The sequence below is a fragment of the Prinia subflava genome, chromosome 5 (assembly GCF_021018805.1).
Source record: "Prinia subflava isolate CZ2003 ecotype Zambia chromosome 5, Cam_Psub_1.2, whole genome shotgun sequence".
Lineage (NCBI taxonomy): Eukaryota > Metazoa > Chordata > Aves > Passeriformes > Cisticolidae > Prinia > Prinia subflava.
In genome coordinates, this window is record NC_086251.1 from 15083686 (window position 1) to 15100742 (window position 17057).

Consider the following 17057-nt stretch of genomic DNA (forward strand, 5'->3'; position numbering starts at 1 on the left):
GTGTCAGCATATGCCCAAGGAAAAGTGTCCTGGACTTAGACCCTGTCCTCCCTGCGTGCTAAGATCCTGTTGCTTTATTATCTAACTCACAGCCCTCACAAACGGTAAGTTAAATCTGAATCTGCTGAAGGCAGCTTTCCCCCAAATACCCACAAACCTGGACACAGTTTTTTTCTCTAAAGCATCACTTTCCACACAGCCCCACTCCATCCCCTTCCATTCTGAGTTCACTCGCAGGCACATCCTGACAAACTATCATTTTATTACAATTCCTGCACCCTGCAGAAGCAGCCTCAAGCTCTGCTGACATCCCCACTTTCCTGCACACCCTCCTCAAGCGAGCTCCTGCCCTGCATGCTCCCCACAGGACTGCCCATCACCTCTTTGGCACGACACTGTCTCCACCACGCTTGGACACCATGGCCAAGCACCTCCTAGCCTGGGAATCCCAGATGCCTTCTGTGTAACCTCCCCAGGACCAGGCTGCCGACACAATCTCTGTGCACCCACAGCTGTGCACGTCGTCCCCCAAGCCAGACCCCGACTGCAAGTTCCAGAGAAAAGACGGATGCATTGGAGAATACCCAAGCTAAAGTTTCTGTTAAAAATCAACAATTTTGGGAACTGACCAGAGGTGACCAGACTTTCTGGGGCAGGGGCTGCCTCTCTCCAGGTACTGCACAGGGGGTGTTGGCTTCAGGGGGACTTCCAGTTTGTTACATGAACCACAGCAGCGTGTTGGCTTCCTCCCTGACCTCACCTGCTGCTGATGGACTGATCCCAATAAAACAGCATTGATAGGAACTTTATTTGACATACCGCATGTCCCATGATCGGAATTGACAACTCAAATGCAACAGTCCCACGACAGCCACTTCCCTGTCGGCACTGCCCCATTTCTACCTTTGCCCAGCTGCAGATAGCATGTTGAGGAAATAAACGCCGAGTTGTAAAAGCCACGTGGTCCCTAAGTGACAATCCCTGAGCCTGGGCACGGCTCCCCTCCGCTTCGGGCCACGAGCTGATCACGAAGGGAAAGCAGCAGTGAGGGACTCCAGCAACACTGGCATCAGCCTGGCTGGGAGTGCCAGGTGTGACTCAGCAGGACAAAGATTGCTGGGCCAGGAGCAGGCAGCAGATATCTCTGCTGGTAAGCACCAACCACCCTGTTCTGCAAAACCAGGCCACAGGAGGCACATCGCTGTGCAAAACGCTTCACAGCAGCCAAGCACGGGACCTGCGGGAGATGTCTCTCTTTACAGAGACACTGTCACCAAAACCAGAATGTTTCCTTTTGCCCTGTGGCCCTGCAGAGCTCAGGAAATTGCACCCTCACGGTCCTTCTGCCTTCCTCATCTTTCAGATAAAGCTCCCAAACTGGCTTGTGCTGTTTTACAGCAGGCAGTGGAATGTTTCTTTAGGGACTTCAGTCTTGGACAAGCATCCTGCAGCAATGGAACAGCCTTTCTCCATGGCTTGCCCCTCCCTTGGGCACAGCTCCTCACCTTGCCTTAACTAAAGCAAACACACACAACAGTCCAAAGACAAACACAGGGGTTACAAGTCGATTTTGTGATTACCATTCTCGGGTGATAACCACTGCTGAGCAAGCACCAACACTCCACCGTGGTAAACCAGAACCAGTGTCAGAGCTGTGATCCAGTCCTTAAGTGAGATCCTATTCAGCTGAAGTATCCAGGATCTCCAATCAGGGATTTAAGATGCATTTTTCCCCAGAGAGGCAGGAAATCCCTCCTCATCATACTCTCTCCCAGGAAGCCCTTCATGCCACAATTTTGAGACTTCACATCATGAGACTGACAACCCTTTTAGTTCTAGATAAGGGGGTGATCCCAGATCTCAGCCAGGCCCAGGCATTCCCATCTGGAAAGCAGATTGCCAGCAGTTTCATTGGTGCTGGTCTCTCTCGTGAGAGGAGTCTGATGAGAGCAACTTTGAACCTCATTTCCCAGCCAAACCACTGACAAGCTGCCTCTACACCACACACCTTCATACCAAAGCACACGAAGGGGCAGAAAACAAACCAACCTCCAAAACAAGCAGTGTCCATTCTCTTCCCAGCCCCAAATTCAGTGGCACCAGCCATTGCCAGGCCCTGCTCAGATAAGTATCATGACAGACACCTAGGTAGGGACACCTTGCTCTCACTCTCAGGGAAATGGCTGCTTTGTATCCCCTCTGCTCCCCTCCTCACCCTGCTCCTGCAGCAGTAACTCCCTTTGAGGGGCTGGGATGGGAACAAGGCCTCAGGGATACCAGCCCTGGAAGAACCATGACACCGGACAAGTGCCCTGGCACCATGGCTGGCAGAGCCTGGCCTTGACCCCTGACCCCCCACCCCTATTTAGTGCAGGCAGCCTGGTGAACCAGGCCACAGACATGCTGTGAACCCCTCCCCGAGAGCTCCCTGCCATGCCCAAGCTGGAGGAGTGCTGGGACAAAGCACTGCCAACCCCCAGACTCCATCTCTGGAGACATAGAAGTTTTCCTGCCACCTGAGATGGAGGCAGAGGGGTCTAAAGGCACGGCCCAGTCTCCAGGGGGGTCAGTAACTGTTACAGTACACTTGGAGAGGAGCCAGAGGAAATCTCTCAGTGTGGAGAGCTACTTCTGGGGAAGTTACACCACATCCCAGCATCCTAGTGTGAATCAGGCCCCCCTGCCCCACAGCTGTTCACTGTACCCATGCAGAGAATGCCACGGGCCTGTGGAGCCCTGTCCTACATTCAGAAATGCTGGATTCCTGGGGAGACAGCAGGGAAGGGCGAGCGATGCTGACCTGGCACACAGCCCCTGCCTGGGTGCAGCCGGAGCTGTCACAGACAAACACAGCCTGGGGGGAGCGTGGGCACTGAGGCACAGTGCAGCACCTTCTGCAGCCTCTTATCCCTTTGGACTTGGCTCCATAAAGGGTGGCTCAGCGCCCTCCTCCAGACACAGCTGGCACCAGGCAGCCACAACCAGGTCCCTGCCAGCAGGTGGGATGGCTCTACCTTGTTCTTTTGCTCACAGAGGTTTTTGTCTGCAGAAGGGTTCAATGTCAACAGCAGTAAACCCGACTGTGCCCAGGAGAGCCTCTGCTGGAAGCAGTACCAGATAGAGAAGCTGCACTTTACAATCCAGTGGCTAATTTCCTGACAGCTTGGTTCAGTCCACGCATTTCCACTGCATTCCCTGGGAAAGGAGGAATATCACAATTCATGTCTAGAACTACCCAATGCTTTTTCCACTGCAGGAAAACGCACAGACATGAGGGAGAAAAAGCTCAGAAGGACGAGCAAAAACCAGTTTTGTTTCTGCCCTAGTCAGACTGCCATTTAATCCTACAGGGAACAGCACAGCCCTGCCCAGAACCCCTCCATTCGAACGCTGACATTTCGTTCCCTGCAAGAACGCCTCTCGCTCGCAGCCCTGACTCACAGCCGTCCCTTTACGCAACACTGCTCCAGTTCCTGCCAGCCGGCGGTGCCCGGTGCCAGCAGGAGCCGCGGCCACACGGGTGCCAGGCTACAGCCAGCCTGCGGGGGAGGCACCCCTCCTGCTCCGGCACTTGCATTGCTATTTTTTTTTTTAATTTCAGCATTACTGTCCCCCAAACACCACCCACAACCCCTTTTAACTGATAAATATCGAGGTCTCCACAATCAGAATCTGATGCTATAATTAGACACCCCTACAGCACACACTGCTGTGTTACACAACACAGCTCGGAGCTCCTGGGCACCGGCTGTTTGCCTACATTTGCATTTTATTCACATCACAGACAAACTCTTAAAGCAAAATCTCCTGAGTAGTCGTGGTTACTGAGCTTTGGTTCAGATGACAAGGCAGTCCGGGCACGCAAACAGATTTCCCTGGTCTGAAACTACACCAGAGGTGAACTCCAGTCAGCAGTGGGTGTCAGTCCACAGGACTGGACTGGAGTGGGCCACAATTAAAAACTCCAGCACACATACAAAGAGGATGTCAGGTCCTTACTATCAACTGTTTGTTCAATATCCAGCCCCCTTTATGGCACACAGGTTGTTCATGCAGACACAGTTGCTCTGCATTAACATGCAGGTTTGATTTTCCATGCAAATCTCACTGCCAAGGCACTACTGCTAGACCAAGAATGGCTTTGATTCATTTAAGGGTTAATCTCAAAAGCCAGGCTCCAAACTCCAAGGCTTCACAGCTCTTATCATATTTCTGTTTTCTCTTCCTGGCAGCAGCAAGGCAAGTTCCTGCCCAAACTTCTTCTTACAGCTGCACCAGGAAGCACTGGAGTAGCTGCACTAACTCACACTAATAAACCAGATAAATAGTTCATGTTACTCACTTCCAGCTGACTGACACGCTGATAGCTCTGTCACTTTTAAAGGGCTGGGTGAACTGCCCTGCTGCAGCAGTGTGTGCCTTGCAGGAGCACCTCAGATCCTGGTGCAGCATGAGCCATATGGCATCTCCAGAGAGCAGCTCTGTGAGTCCGAGCCTCAGGCTCTGTCTGCAGCTTCCCCACCGACCTGGTACAATTTATGAGCAAGTATTTGTGCATCTAACTCCCACTGGATGCAGCAGGAGTAAAATTCTTACTGGAACTGTAAAAATCCAACCCTGGGTCCATCCCTGCTGACAGTGCTTGGCAGGAGGGTGGCTGGGCAGCACAAGACCCAAACCTTGGCAGCTGCACACCCAACCTGTACAGTTGTTTTGGAATCAGAGTCTGCCAAACAACAGCATGAGGAAAAAAAAAGATCAGGGACAACATTTGGGGATAACCATGTCCCAAGGTCACCATCAGCTGTTAAGAACATTTATGTAATCAAAAAGTCAGTGGCAGTGGTCAAAGACAGCCCTTCAGCTGACCCTTGTCAGCATCAAACTTTCTAAAGAAAAAAAACATTACCTAACTCAAACTAAAAGAACATTCTCTCAAACTTCCTGCATCATCTGCAAGATGTTCACCTAAATAATTCAAAACTTCACTGGATCTAGGTCACAGACAGAGGTTTGTTTTTCAGCAAGATGTCCCAGAGGAATTGGCTATTTTGTTTAAATTGTTGCTGATTTCCAACACCATATATAAGGACACCTAAAAGCAGACTGAGTGGATGAGAAGCAGAAAGGATACTGACAAGGGTTAACTTCAGCTCCTCAAAGCTGGGCTCTCCTCACTCTCAGGGAAGATAAAAGATTGCATCAGAGCCGTGTCTGTGGCTGCTGAGGGTCCACAGGTTAATTTGCAAGAGTCATGCAAGAATCCCCAGGTCAAACAAGCTTGTCTTCTATTTGCAAGGATCCACACGCACATCTCCCAGAGTCTCCAAATGACAGTGGCTGAAAACCCATCTCAAGAGAAGAGAAACCAATTTCAGCTCTTCCCAAGGATGAATCCATGGAATGACTTCTCTTGGTTGACCGTGGTGGGAGCCCTGGTGGAACTGCCACAGCTACATGAACGAAAGGCATCTGTCAGGCCAGCCCTCAGGCTCTTTTTAGGTGCATACAGTTTACAGAAGAATTGCAAAGGCAAATCTTTAACCATGAAGTATTTTTTCTGTCTTTGTAAACACTACATCAAGCAGTCCAGAGTCCAGTGGCTGACCTTACTTTTGGGAATGTTGGTTTTTTCCTCCCCATTACTTGCATGTAATAATAGAAAGTTACATAAAGTCAGGAAACGGGACCAGCACGAAGTTCAAACTAATTTTCATATTTAAGGCCTTGCGCAACCATTTTTACAGCAGGCCTTTAATGACATCTGAAAGTCCATTATAAGGTTGAGATTACACACATTTTCAGGTAACTTTCACATTGGGCAGGTTATCAATACTTTCTGGGAAACAGGAAGGTGTTGGTTTTTTGTATTTATCCGAAGGAGATAGCTGTGGTTATACTCATTACAGAGAAACTAGGTCCTCCCTCAAAAGGACAGAAATCACAGGAAAATAAACTTGTTTCCATTTGATACATTAGGAGTTTCTCAAATCTGCTTCGCCACAGGCAAGCTACTTGCAGTATAAGTACTAGAAATGCAGCAAACTATTTAATATACTGGCCAATATTAAGCATCTACCAACTTCACCCACATCCAAGATTTCATATGAAATAAAGAGCTTATCACTCTGCTCGAGGTTTCCAGACAGATTAAGTCAATCTGGGGACAATAAACTTCAGAGAAGCTCTGCCACAGCCTTAAAAGGTTGTGTTTAAAGGAAGTACTGTCCACACAGAAGTATCCAGCTTCTAAGATCCTGATCTCTGCAGAACACATGAAAGTGCACATGAGAACTGACATGATAACATGTTAAATTTTAAAATCCTAACATTTTATTCCACACTCTTCAAATTCCATGTCATGTGTTCAGCAGAACAGCATGGAATTGATGAGAAATTTCACACTAAAATCATTCTATTTTTATTGGCCAAGGAGCCTCAGCCCTATGGATCTCATGAAGAACTCTGTGGATCAAATTCATCCCGTGCTACTGTATCAATGTTCCTAAAGATTTATATATATATATATACATATATATGGTTTTTTTTAGTGCCCTGACGTTAATGGATGGTTTGCACCAGTATTTTGTGCAAAATCAGACCTTCAATGCATTAGATACCTAGAGTTTTAAGTGTTTAAAAACTTCACTGTTTGGGAACAGAAGTAAGTATAGCCACAGCCTCTATCAGAATAATTATCAGCAAGATAATGATTTCTTCATCTCTAAACTTCCTATTTCTTTCTCACCTAAAACCAGATCATACGAGAAAAGCTTTGAACTTTAGAGCATTGATTTTTCTTTTTTTAAAGCCTATTTCACAACCTCTACTACTTGCACTCCTCTATTAAGCAATTACCTTGTGATTTGATTGCTGTGCACACCATGAACTATTTATTTGTAATACACAGCTCCCTGGGACACGCAGCCACATCCATGGGCTCCAGCAGAAGTCAAACAACGGGGCCACTGTTTCAGCCCTGCCTCCTGGCTCACCCTTGCAGTGCAGATTTTTTCCTCTGCTCCCATTCAGTGCCACCAGGGCTGAGCCACTGCTGCAGCTTTCCTTACAGCTCTGCTTTCTGGAGTGCTGGGACTTGGTTAACAAACAAATAGTTCCTCACTTATAAAAAAAAATATCTTGGAAGCAGAAATTCAGGTTTTAGAAGACAGAAAGGCAATTAGAAGCACACCAGATGGTAAATTCTGATTTTTTAAGGAAGTCACGTAATTCTGCCAACCTAGTGGGGAGAAAGGAGAGGTAGGGGAGAAAAGGAGATTTAGGTAGACATTTGTGCAACTGACAGCATCAAAGAGGAGTAGAAAAAGCCTCCTGTCACCCTGAAAACAATGTATGAGATGTGCTCTTTGGATCATGCTGTCCAGCCTCCAAGTCAGACACAGCCTCCAGCTGGGGTGAGCCTGCAGGCTGCCACCATCCTCCCCCCCCATCCTCCTCCTGCCTGCACGCAACCCGTGGCTCCCCAGCAGCCAGCCCTGCAGCTCTGGGAATGGCAGCCGTGTGCTCCAGCAGCCCTCCCACGCACAGGCTGCCCAGGCAGGCTCCTGCCCACGGAACAGCACCGTTCCCTGGCTCCGCGCCGCTCCCGCGGGCCGGGGATGCCGTGGGCCTGCTGCAGCGATACCAGCCTGCAGCCCTGCCGCCCCGTTTCTCCACAGAGCTGCAAAAAGGGCTGCACAAGGGATGCCCAAGCACAGCAAAGCCACCAGAGCTGGCGGCTGGTCCTGCAGCAATGCACAGCCAGCCTGTGGCCATTGGGGCATCAACAAGTCCTGGGCGGCCCGGCACACGCAGCGGCGGCACACAAGGAAGGCACCTGAAGGCCTGTCTGCCACAGCTCAGCTGCTGGGCCCTCCTTTCAACACAGCTCCCTGCTGCCCAGGAATGGTTTGTGGAGGTTCATTCCTGCCCATCTTCATTCTTGCAGAGTGTATGGCCACCCAGTTGGTGCTGGGGAACATGTGAAATCGTGTGAATGTGTTACACCTCCAGAATTTACTGGCTCAGGTGAGCATTTGCCAATGTTTATGCTTTTGGAAGAATGCCTTAGAGCACTCACCTGGTTTTGAGCTACAGAAACGTTTCTGCTGTGAACAAAGAGGGGTGCTAAAAACTTCTTCTAATAATCCATGTCTCTCAAAGAAACAATGCACAGTGATCCAAGCAAAGAAGCCAGCACACAAAACTGCAGAAAAATCACGCTATAAAAAGTCAGTGTCCATAAAGGAGACAGAGGAGTCCTGTAACTTCATCCCAATAAAGGGATAGAGTGTCCACTGGGACATATTCCCGTGAGGTTTCCCTCTCCAGGTTTTGGAAGACACAGCCTCCTTTTATCCTAATTCCCGGCCGCATGTTGCCCTCCTCCTTTCCCCATTGGCTGAGGTACCAGGAAGGGACAGCCTTCCCAAACCACCTACCACATATCCCCCCTGGAACCTGGCATTTTCCCTCAAAGTTCAGAAACGCAGGCTTGTGCAGACCCATTTGTCTCTTTCAGGAGTCTATCTCGCTTCAAGTTGGAAGAGACTTAAAAACCCATTTCAAAGACATTAACACCCATACCCTCACCCATCCAGCTGTTTGTAAAGACATTAGCACACGTTTTCTTATCAAAACTGAATTAGGCAATGTTTGTGTGGCTTAGCGCTTCCTGATATGAGTGAAATGCAAGCACAGTCTGACATTCAGTTGATCCTGAGCTAAGATCAGAGGGTTAAATTCCCTGAAGCTTTGTCATTTAGTCTAGAAAGGTTTCACTTTGAGCTTTTGGATAAATTCACCTCAAGACACAGAATGCACACACAGACCTGCAGATCCACATCCTTCTGAATTACCTGCCACAGTCCCAAAAACAACTCAAGTCACTGCTCTTAATTCTGCTATCAAGATTTACCCAGTTCTCATAAGGCTGATCAGACCCAGACTCCAGAACAAGAAATTTTGTATATTTTTAGAACAGTTTCAGCTGCAAGCTTCGGGTTTAGACACTGGGCAGAGAAGACCTTTGAACCACAGTCTCCCAGTCAGGAGAGCAGATAAGAGCATTTCTGAGGCACGAATCCATATGAAGAACCACCCTAATGTGAGTTTAGCACACTCACATCGAAACTCCAGAACCCCCCAGACTCAGAGGAACCTTAGATTCACCAGGAGAAAGGTGAATCAGCAGTGCCTACTGTGTCTGTGCTGGCTCCCTGTTTCTCATAGCTGCTTTTTCCTTTGGTGGGTCCACCTGTGCTATTTTCTTGTGGCTTGCAGCCACATGCCCAAGGGGATGAGTGCAGCAAGAATTAAAGGCTTTGTGACAGAACAGAAGCATGCAGCACACACTGCCTCCCCAGGATTAACCCCTGCACTTCAGGCTGAAGGCAGGCAGCCCAAGCTCTGCAGGAACATCAGCTACCCCCTCCCAGGGGCTCTCAGCTGAGATGGGCTGGGCTGTGGGTGGGCTCTTGGGGAGGGAGCTCTTGGCCACAGAGACCACCAGCACCTCCAGGTTGAACGCAGGCAGACAGGTTCCCCTTCACTGTCCTTTGGCACACAGCCTGGGATGTGAGACCACGCATGTCAGCAAGTGTGACAGGTCACAGAGACGTGCCACAGCCTGAAGAGATCCTACTGGGATCTTGGGAACCCTGCCAGAGTGAGGCTTTCATTTCTGAAGCATTGCCTACCCACTCTTGCTTCCTGCAGGCTCTTCTCCTCCTTCCCTTCCTCCATTTGTAGCAACACTGCATTCTGCATGCTCCTCGGGAGAAATAGGGCAAACATAACCTGATTAACCAAGAGGATTTGGGCAGGAAGGGGCGGGGGAGGAGATTAATATGCAGAGAAGCACAGAACCTTTCCCTCTCACATTAGCCCTTGCCTATTCAATAATTAAATTGTTCTGCAGTGACTCTGACTTTGGGATTTGCTATAAAAGCTTCTCATAAACTCTGCCTCAGCATGTGGACATCAGACCCAAGAGAACATTCAGTCTGACAAGCTGAAATTTCTTCCAGGCTCCAGGGTCATTCAGAAGCTTAAAACCACTTGGATGTGAGCCTATGGCTCCATTTTAAAACATAAGGATCCCTCTTGCTGTTGTTCACCCATTGAAGACACTGAATCCAATCTTTATCTGGCCACTCTCTCTCTGAAACATGGTTTAGAAGTTGATGCAGGCTTTCTCCATTTCATGTACAAGGCTGGCAGCTCCCCATGAACACAGGAACATATTACACAGGCTCTGGCTGCCCTCCAAGCCTATTCTGATGTTCTATTTTCTTTCCATCCCTTCTTTCTTGCTTACCTTAAGGCATAGAGAGGTTTCAGGATGGAAATGTAAAGCTACCCACACACAGAAAAGATGCCTCCCCTGACCTTCCAAGGAGCTATTTTTGGCTGCTCTTATATGCCTAAGAACTCTTACAGGGGTCATGCACTGAACTAACTGCCCCTGAGTAACTTTTGCCTAGGAGATATGAAACATTGCAGAGATTATTTTTAAATTTTTTTAATTCTCTCCATAACCATGACACTAGGCTCCAAATCTCCAGATGTTGTTTGCAAGGGAGCACATTCTAAAAGGGGCTGCAAGCCTGAGATTATTACCCAAGGAACGCATGCTCAACATTACACCTAAACATGCAAACAGAATACTAAAGACATATCCTTAATACAGAATTTTCTATAAATTGTTGAGTACCCCACAGCCTTTAACTTCACTTTTCAAGTCCAAACCTGGAGAAGAAGAAGCTCCAAAAGTTTCAGTGTGAAACAGATTTCTTTTCAAAAGGTGTGCCCTGAAGAGTTTATGAGATTCAAAAATAAGGAACACTGGGTTAGCAGGCAAACACATGCACAGAGTGATACTCCATAGAGAAAGCAACAGTCCTAGCTCCATCTGTCAGAGCACATGAACACACCACATCACATCCCAGCAGTCAGAAACCCGGGCTCTGGTCTGTCCTGTGTCTCTCAAATTCTAATGCTGACATTTTTCCAAACTGGCACTGCTCAGACTGCAAACATTTCAGCCCAGAGGTCGAGAGTGAAGTGAGCCCCACTGCCTCAGCAGCTGCCCAAAGGCTCCTCACGTGGCAGGGAGTCAATGGTGACCCAGGGGCTGCACAGCCTCTTGCCACTGCAGACACTGTGTGCCCTCACACAGTGAGCAAAAGATAAAACAGGTATCTTTTCCCTTCTGACATCACAGCATTTACTATCACACAGACACACAGCCTAGAGGATGTATGAAACAGAAATGCTGCACAATTAGCAAAAATGCCGTGGAGAATATACCAGGAGTGACCTGTTGAGGAGACCCAGCCTCCAGAAATCCAGCTCAGTGCACATGTGCACACACACAAAGAACACACGATACTGTCTCCCAGCATCTCACATTTGCATCACACGGCATCTTTTAAAGGGGTCTCGAGCTGAGATGCTGCCTCTTAAGGCCAGAACTGCGTAAGCTTCAGGGATACAACTGATTTTGCATAGAGCCATGAGGAAAACAACACAGGGTTAAGGCAGCCAGTGAGAAACGCTTGTACTTTGCATTTAGCACCCAGGACACAGGCATACTGCTCCTCTTATTAGAGGGCCCAGCTTAGCGAACCAGAGGCTTTTTAAGTATCAGGATTTCCCCCACAGGAGCTAAAAGTCATGCTTCCTCCCTTTGGCAGTGTTCTCCTCCTTAAATAAGACTCACCACAGTTTGCAAAACAATGAGGTGAGGCCGTGCCCTGCAAATGTTTGCTAAACATTTGTGCAATTTCATCCAAATACAGGAACAGAGGGAACACAAGTCAGAAACGCCACACTTAGCATAGCACTGTGAAAACAATTCATTGGCAGTCCATAGGCAAGCAGCAACCTTTCATTTTCCATTTAAAACCTAAGTATAAATAAAAAAACCCTAAATTAATTGATAGAGATAAGGGTTGGTATTTGTCTTATGTTCTTGGAAAACAGAGTATGCCAAGCCAAGAACCATATTTGGCAATTATTCTGCTTTACTCTGCTTCTAGTTTCACTCTCCTGGTTCATTCTGCCTCTTGGGCTGATGAGCTCTTTCTGCTGTGTGCCTTTACAATGCCTGTGCTCTCAAAAGAGATGTTCAGTTTGGTGCCTGCCTGAAGTGTATTAATGATCTCACTACAGCTGCATAATGAAGCTGGGTCAAAAGATTACTGCCTGATGGCAATTGAGGCTGCACCTCTCTCGCTCTCCATCTTAATTTTTCTTTGGAATCTAAACTGCCATAGTTTAGACCTTTGGTACTGAATCATGGTGCAACACACCATGTTCCAATTAAGAAACACAGGATTTAAAATTAAGAAGGTGGATAAGGAAATTAAGACTACAAAGCAACCCTTTCCTGGAAAGGATAAGAAATCACTCTTCTCTTCCTGACAAGCCACACTTTGAACATACATATGACAACAAGGCTCTGCTGGCAGTACACGGGATGTAAATGGCATTTGAAACCCTGCCTGGTAACCTCTCAGGACAGTACCTGCAAGTCACAGTCATATCTTTTGCCAAGGGCTCTGTATCCACCTACAGAGCTGCCAACAACCACCAACCACCACCATCACACAACCAAATATTTAAAAGAATACCTTGTGCAGAAACAGTGAAGTTATTTTTCCCCTCAGAGAAGAGCAGAAGAGTTGAGATCTGCAACAAAAGCTAAAAGCACCCCTCAGGCCTGCTGCCCTGAGGATCAGCCAGCCCAGCTGCAGCTCTTAAAGGAGTCTCAGGGGTGGCCCAAGTGTGGGAACAGAAATTAAAACACCTGGTTGCCTATCTCCATTCTATTGCTGCATTTGTTGAACTGCAAGTTAAACTACATCTTCCTCCTCCCAGAAAGGGACAATCATTTATTATATAGTCATCTGTAGGTTCCTCCACCAAGTCTGTGTCTGTAATGTTGAGAAGTACTCTCAGATTTGTGCATGGCCCAGCAACTTCTTCCTCATAGGATGCTGACTTGCCAGCAATGCAACTTGGAATTCTGATTCACGGAAATGAAAGTTTGGACACAGATTTTTGGTTGGGAGAGAATGCACAGTCTGTTATCACACAGAGCATCAACCAGATATATACGGTCTGAAATGCTAGAAAAGTGTCTCGGTCCAAAAGGGAGGCACGATTGTGTAGTTAAGAGCATGTCATTTACCAGAGCATCCCATTTCCTGCAGTTTCTCAGTAAATGAGTAAGATTCCAGAGTTGCATCAAGGGAATGGATTTGGCTTGGAATCCTGCACAGTGACTCATGCTTTCATGAATAAATTCATTTCCTTAGAGAAACAAGACAAAATCATGTGTTCTACTTAGTCCAGCTACCTAGAGTGTTGATTTAGGGAGCTATTGCAAAAAATATAGTTTTAACTAGCTTTATATTGAATGCATAATCCACTGCAGCTGTACTTGCAAACATAACCAACTTCTTAAGGGGAAAAGAAAAACTGGTATAACCTGGAAGTTCTGGATATTGAAAGATGTCAGCTAGAAAGCAATCAAAACCACACAGCCACACAACAAAAAAACATTGTGGAAGTCTGGGTGTTCCAGAAATTGACTGTTATTTACACAGCTCTCCACATTTATTCCCCTCCTGCACCTTTAAAAATAGTTGTGGAGAGACAGACCCGTAAACACCAGGAAATGAGAATTGCATCAGCTAACCCCTCCCCTTCCCCACAATGACAGTGCAAAGAAAACGAGGGCGTAAAGCAGCAAAAGCTCTGGATCTCTGTCTGTAGCACCAGCATCCTTATATGTGCATGGAGGCAGCCAAGGAGAGGGACCCAGGAGTGGATGGATCACGGCTAATCAGTTGTGTGCAGAGATATTTGTTAGTACAAGCTAGGATGAAACTCATCTTTCAGCTTTTAGTTTTCTTAGGGGATCAGTTCAAATGGTTTGATGTGACTGTACCGACCAAATTGGAAGAACACAAAATATGGATTTTTATGGAGTATGAACCAACTCCCTGTATCTTACCCTGGTAAGTATTTCAAAAGAATAATGCAAGAATTCTGGATCTGTGAACTTTTGGTGTCAAGATCCACTTTGGAGTCTGGGTGTCTGTGGTTCAGGAGAATACCATCCATCAATTTCATGGTGCTTTATGAAGCTGAAATGTTTCATGATTAACAAATCCCTGCAGCAGCACCATCAGGTTGGTAGATAAAAACACCTTCACGTTTTACAAAGGAGAAATAAAGCCATTAAAGCTGGAGGAAATTGTTCAGGCCTCAGATTAAATCAAAGGGAAAGACAGGACTGGAACAGGAGGTAGCTATGTGTAGTGCCAGGTCCTTCCCTCACACACTGACACCGTGTGAAAGCAAAGCCTTTGATGATGGCAGAGCAAAGGCAGGACTGATCATGCATGCAATAGCCCCCCGGATTTTTAAGGGCAAATTAAACCTCAAGTCTCAGGTAGAGTGGAGAAATGCCACCGACCTTGCCAGGGCTGGTCAGCATCCCCAGTAGCTTTGGGTTATTGATAACCTCCCAGCTGAGCTGTAGGTCACACAGCAAACCTGCATGTCCTGGTTTGGTGTCCTTATTCACCCCTGCAGCACCATCAGATTTGACTCAGTCTGTCATGAGCCAGGACCTGAGCAAATGGAGAAAGTAGAAATTAAATGTCACCATGCAAACCCGCTTGTATACTAGCAAAATGGACAGAAATTTACTAACATTTTTTATTTTACTGAAAATTGTAAAATGTACACATTGAACTCACCTTGTATAGCTGTCTCTGGAGTTTGTTTTTGTGACAATAGTTTAGTGGTATCTTGTAGTTTAAAGGCAAACATGTTTAATAAGAATGTGGCATTTGTTTCCATCTGTTATCACTCAGATCCTGATCAAATGCCACCTGAGACCAGTGGAAAGGCTCTGCTTCAACTCCTAGAATAAAAATATAAATGTTTCTACATTCAGCAACTCCTATTGCTTTATTATTCATGTTTAATCTGTGGAAACTAAGATGAAAAGGAGGGCAAGCAGGCTGAGGAAGGGTCAAGGTTCCCTGGAGAGACACTGTCACATTTCTGGCATTCCCATCACTCTATCAACACCACCTTCTGCTACCACGATAAAAGGCAGCAGTGGAGAAGGAAAAGGAAGAATAAAACTCTTTATTTACACGTGTGACAAAAGTCAACCCATCCCTACAATCAATCACTTACAGGAAATCAAAACAGATCTCGCCTCCATCTTCCAAGTGCAAGAAAAATGCCTGTAATTTGCTCATCCTGTTCTGTTTGTGCTGTCCTGAGCCTTTTCTCATTGAAGGTCTCCGAGGCAGAAAATCAATGTCAATCATGCCAGATGAGCTTTCCTCCTGAGCATCTACTGCTGATAATGAGATCACAAAGGCTACATAAAAGGAAAAAATTGGCCATTGCAGCTGCCTTCTCAGTTCTGTAACTGAGATAAATTAACAGGTGAATTAGCACTGGCATATAAAAAGCTGACTCTATTTTTTAATAAAAAAGGGTTCTAATCTGCTTATCATCATCACTGAGGACACACTGGGACCAGGATGGTCTTGAAACATCCCAGCTGCTTTTCTCTGGGCTGCTCTACTAAAAGCAGAACCCCTGGTATCTGGATAGGCACCAGAGAGATAAGGCCAACCTGATGCCTTATAGGTGACAGTGATTCATTCTCGGTTCTGTGCTCGGTAACAAGCAACACAAACACAAGTGAAGATGTTACTGGAACTTTCACCCTGTCCAAGTTCATTTCATCTGAGCCACAGGCTAAGAAGAATCTTACAATACCAATAGTCTTCTCCTAGGACCTTTAGTCTCACTGTGAATAGTAAAATACCACTTCCTTTACATTAGTTACCCATTTAAAAATGCTTGTTATTCTATTCAGCCAGTATTGTCATAGAAGCTTCCTATCTTGCATTTAAAGTCTTTAGAAGTAAAAAATTTTATAGGCAGAAATATTTCTTATTGGTCTTAATTCCTGTCAAATGTTCATTTTCTGTCCTGCCAGCTGTCTGTAACTCAAACCCGATGAGATGTTCAGTCCCATTCATATAGAGCCACTATAAATACAGATTCCTGGGATGCAGAACTAAACTTCCTAATCCATCCTTGAAGTTCTGACAGAACAAGATGCTCAGTGAACCCAGAATAATGCAGAATGACAGAACTATGTTTCCTTTTCATCCTGCATTCCTGAGGCTTTAGGCAAGCTCAGCATCTAGCCACACTTCCCTTCCTTAGTGACCAGTCCTCCCTGACCTGGCACATCCCACAAGCATCGCTCCTTCCTCCAGCACCAGCAGGGAACAAAGCAAATCTCATGCAGCCAAGAGCCTGGTATATTGAACCTCCTTTGCTGGAAGTGCTGGTCTCTATAATACGAAGAATTTTCTATTTTTCTGTTTTGTTTCATGCAAATCTACGCAAATTCTATGTTTCGAGCCATGTTAGATGTTTCCTCTCCAGTATTTTTTTGTTTCTTATGTTTTGCCAATGGGCTGTCAAATAAATGATGAGGCTTTGGGTTTCCATTGCTGTCAGATCAGCCCAGGGGAAGGGAATTGTCCCTGGGATGGTGTGTGACCAGGCGTGCCACAGCAAGATAAGCACCTCAAAAGGAACTCAAGTACATCCTAGGAGCTGAGGACAGATACGGCCAAAAATAAGTTAGTCAGAATCCCAAAAGGAAACTAAGTCAAAGATTGTAAATGTACCACAACTACAGTAAATGAAAAATAAAAAAACAAAAAAGGGAAGAAAAAATGATTACTGTAAAACAAGAATGAGAAAATAAAGGTAACACAGCTACTCACACAAGATTAAATTAACACTTACCTGATTTTCAGTAAGGATGAACATGATAATCCATGGGGTAAAGACAAGATGCCTAAGACAGCAAAGCTCACCAAGTCTGCAGATTTCCAGCTGGAGGAGCCAGGCATTCTCAATTCCAGAACCCTGATGTGCACAAATCCAAAAGATTTTAAGTAAATTAGCCTAATTGAAGGCATTACCACAGGAGC